The following is an 8,762-nucleotide window of genomic DNA, read 5'->3' as shown; positions in this document are numbered from 1 at the left end:
AGTTTTAGTCAAAAACCAAATTTAACTCAGCACATGAGTATTCACACTGGTGAAAAGCCGTTTTCATGTGTGAACTGTGGAAAAAGATTTAGTCACAAAGTTAGTTTAACTCGGCACATGATGATTCACACTGGTGAAAAACCGTAGAACTATTTTCCATGTATGTCTTATGTTGAGGATCTTTATAAAAGTTATCTAGATGAAAAGTGGGAAAATAGTTAAATTTTTTTTATCATTTTGATAATTTGGATCTTGACATGTGGATACTTAGAGATGTACAAGATGAACTTGAAGTATTGATTTGTATTCTTCTGTACGGAGTGAATGAGGTTTACCTTAATACAGTGTTTCTCAACCTTTTTTGGTCCAGAGCCCCGATAGCCTTTATCCAGGTCCCTCACCGCCTCCCACCAAAAAAATTTTTAGGGTACTTTGCAACTGACTATTATTTTATTTTTAATATTACCATCACTATTGTAGAAGTTTTGATTTTTATGCTTGTTTCTGTATTGATCATCAAAAATAATTTCCCAGAGAACAATAAAGCAATACGAATAGAAATTATTTTCACAGCCGTCTACGAAAAATGCAATGAACATTCAACTTAAAATTGGTAGGCCAAACAGCAACCAGAGTGGAACAAATATTCTTGTTCTTTTCCATTTTCTAGTTGTTAAATATTCCACAAAATGACCAGATAAGATGTACAGCAATGCCAGTTTAAACTATGAACTATTTGCAAAACGACTGAGCTCTGCAACATTGAAACTGCAACTACATTAGTCATAGCTCTTCTTCTATTCAGTGCATCAATTTCTGGTGGTGCAGCTCTGTGCTGCCTTCAGGAGAATGGGACATAAGAGTATCATTCATAAAATTTCACCCACATGGCATTTATTGTGCAAACCAGAGCTTTCAGTAGAAAAAAGTTCCAGGTCCTTTTAATGCCATATAAATATGAGACAGAAACATGTATTATATCTTTATATAGATCTGACTATTGATTTATAGATTAATAGTTTCACTGGACATAAATTACAAAGAACAAATCTGGTTCTTAATTAAATCCTAATGTGTCATGGAGTCATCAGCCTCATGACATTAACATTGACATGAAAAATAATATTGAAGAAATAAATATATCAAATCTAATTAAAAACATAAATAAGTTTTTACTGTTATGGTCTGTAAGATGTACACTGCTCAAAAAAATAAAGGGAACACTTAACACAATGTAACTCCATGTAAATGAAACTTCTATGAAATCAAACTGTCCACTTAGGAAGCAACACTGATTGACAACGGGAACCCTCGTCGGGTCAATCAGTGTTGCTTCCTAAGTGGACAATTTGATTTCACAGAAGTTTGATTTACTTGCAGTTATATTGTGTTGTTTAAGTGTTCCCTTTAATTTTTTTTGAGCAGTATATTTATTCTCAGTACTAGATGTGGTCTCAACAAACCCATGACATTTCAACAATATTATTTTACCTTTTATCTGGAAATGGTGCCTGTTTATTATTGCCATACTCTATTAATTATTGCTCGAAAGGTCTTGCCATACTACTTTATTCCTCTGTATTTTGTTTTTTAGTTTATTCTTGCATTTTGTTCTTCATTCATTTCCATTTATTTTCTTTTTATTAGTATTATCCTCTCTTGGTTTATTGTTATGTCCACTTTAGTTTCTTTTCTGTTGCTAAATTTATTTTATCACTTATTGACGCTCACCACCAGTAATCTTCACTTATCACCTGCTGCGCAGTCTAATCCTCATGATGAGTTTCATATCATGTGTTGATTTTTCACTGTTCAGCGTCTGATTCTGTTTTTATGCCATAATTCACATCTAGTTTGTCGCTCCGTTTTATGTCCTGCTTCTCCTGTTTCAGAGTTTTGCGCAATTTGCGTGTCTTTTTATTTTTTTTAACCCCTTAAGGGGCAGGGCAGTCGGGAAGCGTATCGATGGGGAAAAGGCAGACTAACATAAACCTTTTGAAACAACGGAAACAATTTCTGCATTCTGATTATTGACATTTAAAAGTGCTGTGTTGTTCTATCACCCCCGTTTCATACCGGACCACTTACAGCACCGATGTTAACGCTATAAAATGAACGCCCTGTATCGTGGTATCAGCTATGGAGGGAATTTTTTATTTAAATGGGTTGATTTTTCAGAGGGATACAAAGTCAGGGTATGGTGATTTTAGTAATTACATGTTTATAAGAGCGATTTTATGTTGTCCTTCCATGAAAGCGGGCAGCATCCAGACGGACAATAAAACACTTTTTAATATGAGTTGCTGCTTTGACATGATCACAGAACTGTCAAAACATATGTACACAAATCCTCAATAAAACATAAAATATTAGAAAATCAGACACCAGACAACGTGAATCACAGCAACGTCATCCGCCGGTGTAACGCTGAACTGATGCAATGAAGCGACCAGTAGCAGGAGCGGAGCTGCGCCAAAAGCTAAACACTGAATAGAAGAGCTGCCATCGATACAGTTGCAGCCAAGCAGCATGATTTAATGTTACACAATACAGTTTTACCAAGTTGCTCAAAGTCTAAACGGGTATTGTTGTGCATTTAAGGTGTAAAGTTTACCTTCGACCAAACGCCTCCCAAAGGAATCCCAGCGCCCCCCTTGTGTAAATATTTCTGCCAGCGCCCTCCGGGAGACGGTACCGCCCACGTTGAGAACCGCTACTTTAATACATTTTAAATCCAAAATAAAATGTGCTGTTGTGCACTATTTGTAGATTTTCATTAATTGTTTTACACTTTGAAATTTACTAAAAAATTTTTGATAGGTTTGTCCTTAAAGCAAAACTAGACTGAAACTGATGCTGTCATTTGTTTCAAATTGTATTAACCAGTCTATATAAAAGCTTTTCAAATGCAATCTACAGTATATACTTTTTTTCCTTCATTGATTGTTCTTGATTTTATAAAGTGTTGTCTCCAGTAATTTGGTGTGTCACTTGTCTTGTATAATGTTTCTATTTTCTGCTGTGGCTGCTTACTATTAAAGATCTTTGTTTAAAGTTTAAACTAATTTCATCTATAAACAAATGGATATATGTTTAAGTCTTTACAAAGTCACTTCACTTGATCACTTGCATTTCCTTTGAAAATGTAGCACTGAGAAATAGGAAATAGATTTTTCACAGATTACCTCATACCATACTGTCGCAACATAATGACAGTTCAATCTGGAGAGACTCAGACGGAGAGAGAAAAGCGATTACAAGAGTTTAATGACAAAATAAACATGAAAATAAACACAAAGTTCTTTGGCGTTCAGGCCCCGGCTGGGGCCGTCAAGCTGGACTTCGATAAGCTTGATGAACATTCCTGATGCAGCATACGAATGTAAACCCCCCGGGGCCTGTGCTGGTGGCGGCGGTCGGAGGAGGATGAGGCCTGAGAGCCGGGAGCTGAAGGTGGAGATGGGGCAGCGGTGGGTTGATCGCAGCTGTTGAGCAGAGGAGGCCGCGAGTGAAGGTCCTTTTGAACTGGAGCCCAGACGATGATTGGCTGGAGCGAGGCTCGGACCGGCGCTGATAGGTCCGGGTTGCGGAGAGGGAGGCGCTGATTGAAGAGCTAGGTGCACCTAGAGAGTCTTCCAGACTGAACTTCAGTCAAGACTCAATTTTTTAAAAATGTACCGTATTTTCCGCACTATTAGGCGCACCTTCAATGAATGGCCTATTTTAAAACTTTTTTCATATATAATTCTATGCGCATTATAAGGCGCATAGAATAGACAATACAGTTAGGGTTTCCACCCGTCCCGTATTGAACCTATACATGATTTGTTCTGTTCTCTATAAATGTGGATGTATAAAAATAAAGAAGTGGTCCCCGAGTACTTTATATAGTAGGCTGCCCCAGTCATTGTTTCACTCACGCAGGGGCGGATCTAGCGGGGTGGCAGTTGCCACCCCAAACGAGAGCCTCGCCACCCCTGTTGCCACCCCAGCTAGCGACAATGAATTCAATAAATAGTTATGGCAAATCGGACATTAAGCGCATGAAACTATTTTTTCCCCAACAACACTGAATGCAACACAATGTAACCTGACACCTACTGCTAAGTAGCGGGAAGTGCGAGAGAAGAACAGAGCGCAAGGCAGCAGCATTGATAGATGTACAGTATATGTTACTGGACTGGACATTACGTGATTTATTGTAAGTCACACATGCGCCATTGCTGTCCATTGAGTCAGAAATATTGGTGGTCAGGAAAATACTTCAACCATAAGGGCAGATTTCACAGGTGAGGAAAACGTTTTAATTTAAAGAAAACATTGAACAAGTGAGCAGTGGGTCAGTTATACTAGCCTAACTGTTAGCCTGCTRCTGACTTTGATAACCTTAACATGTGCTGCGCAGTTCGGTGTGTTTTGGTTCCGTTGGCACTAAAACAGGTCAACCCGCACACCACGTCATCAGTAGAGCAGCTGTGCCGCTGTGCTCAGGCGAAAACATAATAATCCAAATATAGACGTTAAGCCTGACGGCATAATGTAACAGACTGTATGTTCTGTTTTAGTGTTTTTGCTGCTTTTTTGTGTGGGAAATGTTTGTTTTTTGGTGTTGATTCCCCTGGTCGGTAATCTCTGCTCTATGTGCTCGTTGAGCTGTTGTTTGTCGGTCGCCATGGCAACGGGTCCGCGTAAAGCCGACACACAGAGCGAGAAAAGACAGAATAAAAGTTGTTGGAGCTATTTTTTCTTTATTTCTTTATCCATTTGGATTTTGTTACTTTATTCTTAAATTTCTATTTTTTTGCATTATTCACAGAGTTTATTTGTAGGTTGATAATTGTTGATTTTATTTATTTTTTTGTTTTATTATTTTCTTATTTATTTTCTAAATTTAGACAGGAAGTAATGTGGGTCAGTCCACATAGATAAGTGCAGGGGCCTGGAGAAGGACCAGCAGGCATTTGGGTTTGGGGCCGATGGTTTTTAAGAGTGGTAGCATGAGAACAAATGAAAGTTTGATGTCTGTAATTGTTTGGTTTAAGAGGAAAATAAATCACCAAGATCAATCAATAAGTTTGGACATTGAACCTTGTTTTGCCTGTGTCGAGAATCATGACCCCAGTGCCTTAGTAGTGGCTTGGTGGAACTTTTATTGGATGTTTGGCTTTGCAAACAGTCAGAAGTGGTTCTGTTTGGTTCTTCACCTGTTTATCAGCTTTAATGTACCTTTATTGTGGTGCACTGCAGCCCCTGCAATTCCTAAAACAAGCGACAAAAACTGAGCTAATCCCCTGTGTTCTAAAAACATGGTAATATTTATATACAGCATGTTTAAAATAAAACGATTGACCAATATAAGTAAATATTCACCCTTTCTTGTATCTTGACAGAACTAACAGAAGCTAAACTGCTTATAGATTTGTATGGAGAATTTATCAAACATCAGTTTTCTAATCTTTATTTTAAGTCGTATTTAATATTGAATAACAAATGATGGCGCTACTAATATTTTTGTGACAGATTTCTCCTTGTCCTGTATTGGGATAAAATGGTTTTCTGGACACAATGCATGTCAATTGATATGCATATGCATATCAATTAGCAGGAGTACGAAAGATGTGAAAATAATTAACTATACTACATTAAGAAATTGTATTTAAGCCTCGGTGCTACATGAAGCTCATTTTGAAACAATGCAAGTTAAAAACAATATTTCGTATTGTTTTTAATACAAAATATTACAAACAATATATATGTGTGTGTGTGTGTGTGTGTGTGTTTCAGCCGATGAGTTCTAGCTTCAGAGATTCAGCAGCTGAGATTGAGTCCAAAATCCGATGTGAGAATCATCCGTGCTGCAGTGAATCCGTCTCTCTTTAAAGATATCTCCCTCTTCTTCCTCACATCGTTTCTTCATAAAACTTTCATAACAAACACTGAAGATTTAAGATGTATCTTGTGAAAGAATTACATATAAATAATAGTCTTTACCACCTGTGTAAACTTTGCTGGTGAATGTTATAACACATAATATAAGTTTTATAATATGTGTTACATTGTTTCATTTCTAATATAGGCTCTTGTGTCAGATAATCTAAGTCAATGTTAGAGAATAATTATTTTTTTTAGATTTACAGATTTCTGTCTGATGGAAGTAAGTGTGGGGATCTGATCACATGATTTTCTAACTAATAAATGTGACTTTGTGGAAAATATCGTACTCCTAACACACATGTACACAACTGCAGATTTTCATTAATGTAGTGAAAAGTAAGAATCAAATAAGGCTCCATGTTCACAGATGTCCACATGCCAGCCGTTATACTCAGTGCCACAGTTTGCTGTACTTCCATTTTCACTCGTTCGCGTTCCTCCTCAAACTTTTTGGCCACCATTTGTTTGATGGTCTGAAAATTATATCAGTGAAGCCAAAACAAAATCAATATATTAAAATTAAAGATTTAATTTTTTTTTTAATTTAAACTACTACTTTAGATAATTTCCACACAAACCTTCCTGGTTGGGAAACCATATGAAGGTTCAAGGACTTGAACCAGTGCCTTGAACCCTTTCACTCTCCACAATGCTGAGAGGCTGGCAATCCTTCACAACGAAATTCAGTAGAGCCTCATTCAGCATTTGCTTCCTAGAAGCTTGATGGTTAAAAATGAAGTAAACAATACATTTAGATTAAATAACTTATTAAAAGCAACTGAATAATTTGTAAAATGGCTGCATACCTGAAGTTATTCTAGGTGTATCTGGGACTTCATTCTCATGTTTGGCCCTCAGCATTGAGGAGGTGGATTTATTTACATAAGACAATTCTGTCAAACATATGCGACACATAACCTGCAGAACATAATATGAAAGTAAACTAAGAGTCAATTTCAGCTGAATTTGGATTCAGATAGATCAAGTAGAAGCTAAAAAGAACCGGATTAAACAACAACAAAATGAAAATTTTGTTATCTTCCGATGTAAGATCAAAATGGTCCCACACTGCAGAAACCTTTCGTTTGTTTGGAGGTTGTACCAAAAAAGATCACAAATTCTTTTGGCAAATGCTTCCCGTTGACAGATTCGCTTCCTTATAAATACAGTTTGGCATCCAGTGTCATTTCAAACAGGTCCTGTATCGGTCACGTGACTTGCTTAAACCAATACGTGCACCGTCACGGGTGTTGGTCTATGGCACAGGTGTCAAACTCCAGTCCTGAAGGGCCGGTGTCCTGCAGTGTTTAGATGTGCCACAGGTACAAAACACTGGAATTAAATGACTTGATTACCTCCTCTTTGTGTACGTTCTCCAGAGCCTTGCTAATGACCTAATTATTCTATTCAGGTGTGGTGCAGCAGAGGTAAAAGTTGCATGACACCGGCTCTCGAGGACTGGAGTTTGACACCCCTGGTCTATGGGCTTGATGCATGCGCTGGCACATCGGTGTTGCTGGACCCATCACTAGTATCCATTGCCCAGTCCCTAATTCCATGGCTTAAGCCTTGCTTTTACCAGTGCCTTGATAGAACCTGAACTTGAAACCACTTTAAAGGGTTCTAGCTTTCCTATCATTTCAAAGAAACCCATCCCATGCAAAGGGACTTGCATGTTCCAAGGAGGGACTGTGTAACCCAGTGTTAAAAACACAAGTAATAAATGAATGGATGTTGATTTAATATCTTATTCTACAAGGAGATTAAAAAGTAATAAAGTAAAAAAAAATTATATGTTTATAAATATGTTCGTAAGTATTGATAAAAAAGTACTAAAAATCTTTAAAACCTGTGAAATATCCCTTTAGTGATTGCTTTTAGTGATAGATTAAACAACCAATAACTAGAACAGTCTAATGTCACATCAGCCAATCAGTTTGCTTGTCCCGCCCCTTTAACTGCAGCGCTCAGATTTAGCTCAGATTGCGTCTAACAACTCGCTTGAGAGCTGACGGTTGTTCCGTGAATCCCCTGTAAGATTCTGTTAAATTCTACGAAGAATCCTGGAAATTGGTAAGACAATGTTAAATTAGTATCTCAGAATTCATAATTCAAAATAGTGAATCTGTTTTTTTAAAAATTAGATCTCAGAAAGAAAGCTTCTGTTCTAACAGCTGACGTCCGGAAAAAAATCCCCTTGTGTAGCATTGAAGCATCGGTGAGTAATCGCACGCGCTCAGCCGTTGGCCCAGTAAATTCGCTAAAAATTGGCTAAAATACCAAATAACTGTTCATATTTAATTAATATTTATATTAATATAACATTTTTTTCTATTAGTACATGTTTTAATATTTCGACATTGTTAAAGTCATGGTGCTGTAATGTGCTCTTATTACTTAGGAACTTTCTGTTCTCTGTAGGTCAGAGCTAATGCGGGTTTCTAATCCCCATTTTGAATGTTAGATTTAGTGTTATAGTTGTACTTTGGCACTTTTAGATTGAAATTTGAATTGTTGCTTAAGCTTTGCTGATATTAGCGTCCTGAATTTTAAGATCCTATACTTTGACCTTCTTCCAGGTCAGGTTTTTTCCTGACCTTGAAGCATTGTGCCCTGTGACAGCTGACCCTACTGTCACACAGACCTGAAGGGTAACTGTTTGTTTTGTTCATCCTTAATATTAATTTAGACATTAGTGAATAGTTTAGATTTTTATTTTTGAAAATTATTTTCATTAGCTTGACTTTTTAGTTAACTATTTGAAGTGCACACATTTAGTTAACTTTATTTGTCAGTTATTTATATTTTTGTTAAAAGCAACAAATTAA

The 8,762-nt window shown here is 37.0% G+C and overlaps 1 protein-coding gene and 1 long non-coding RNA gene across 2 annotated transcripts in view; both read left to right on the top strand.

Annotated features, from left to right (window-relative positions):
- LOC103465202 (zinc finger protein 37 homolog) overlaps positions 1-8,762 on the top strand; it is a 42,815-nt gene that overhangs the window by 10,496 nt on the left and 23,557 nt on the right. The window lies entirely within an intron of this gene.
- LOC103465165 (uncharacterized) lies at positions 7,785-8,648 on the top strand. Its single transcript, XR_533758.1, has 3 exons — positions 7,785-8,007; positions 8,079-8,152; positions 8,514-8,648. It is a non-coding gene; the product is annotated as an uncharacterized LOC103465165 (long non-coding RNA).

This window comes from Poecilia reticulata, linkage group LG5, assembly GCF_000633615.1.
Source record: "Poecilia reticulata strain Guanapo linkage group LG5, Guppy_female_1.0+MT, whole genome shotgun sequence".
NCBI lineage: Eukaryota > Metazoa > Chordata > Actinopteri > Cyprinodontiformes > Poeciliidae > Poecilia > Poecilia reticulata.
The sequence above is the reverse complement of the archived record's forward strand: the minus strand, read 5'-3'. Positions and strand labels throughout refer to the sequence as shown.